Genomic DNA, 1,020 nt, shown 5'->3' with positions numbered 1-1,020 from the left:
TTTCACTTGGTGGTGAGAGATGTCTAGTTGGGGCTTTGTCTCCTCTGTTATTTGGTGATTCCATTTAGATTTCTTCCATATATGTATATATTTTAAGACGCTTCTACTGTAGTAGGTTTCCATATGCCCCCTCAAATGACCATATTAGTGTTAGCTATCCATCTATGTATTTTCTCCCTCACCCCATCTTCCCTCCACATCTTTATTTAATGTGTATTAACTTTATAGCCTGTAATCATGCGCCAACTGCTTATTAATTATAGGAGGCACTATGATAATTCATTCAAATTTTCTGCATAGACGATTGTGTCATCTGAAAACAAAGCTGTTTTCTTCCTTTCTTCCCCTCCTTTGTACATTTCAGTTGTGATTTTTGTCTTTTACTACTATAGCTACATCTTCTAGAATTTTGTTGAAACACAGGAGCAAGAAGATGTCTTGTTATTCATCTTTGCAAGGAAACTTTAAATTTCTTACCATTCATTTCATTTCTTTTACTTTTTTTCTGAACAAACCCCAAATCTTATTTTATAGAAGTAAATACATATATATTCATGGGTATATATACACATGTAATACATATGTATAAATCCCCAATAAAAGATGCTATAAAAATATGGAACATTTCATAAATTTGTGGGTCATCCTTTCACAGGGTCTATGCTAATCTTCTCTATATCATTCCGATTTTAGTATATGTGTTGCAAATGTTATTGAGTGTTAACCAGGCATTACTTTACATGCAGGAATATAATTGTAATGTAAAGCGGCAAAACTCCCAACAGTTCTGGAACTTAAGTTCTAGAGCAGTTGCAAAGTTGATGAAAAGAAGAATGGCACATATTTGCTTGGGAGGTCAGAAATCAACCACCAAGCTCCCCAGACTGGGAGCCTTAGACAACATCATTCTATTGCCTCATTGTTCTGGAGCTTAGAGGTGCAACATCGCTGTGTTCACAGATGCATTAGCTACTTTTCCAGTGACCAGGACAAAATGCCTGTCAAAAGCCTTGTAAGAAA

At 35.4% G+C, this 1,020-nt stretch overlaps 1 non-coding gene across 1 annotated transcript; it reads right to left on the bottom strand.

The window, feature by feature from the left end:
• Positions 1–610: 610 nt before the first annotated feature.
• Positions 611–714, bottom strand: LOC118593612. The gene has a single exon (XR_004946277.1). It is a non-coding gene; the product is annotated as a U6 spliceosomal RNA (small nuclear RNA).
• Between the last annotated feature and the right edge of the window lie 306 nt (positions 715–1,020).

This window comes from Onychomys torridus, chromosome 11 (genome assembly GCF_903995425.1).
Source record: "Onychomys torridus chromosome 11, mOncTor1.1, whole genome shotgun sequence".
NCBI classification, from domain to species: domain Eukaryota; kingdom Metazoa; phylum Chordata; class Mammalia; order Rodentia; family Cricetidae; genus Onychomys; species Onychomys torridus.
The sequence above is the reverse complement of the archived record's forward strand: the minus strand, read 5'-3'. Positions and strand labels throughout refer to the sequence as shown.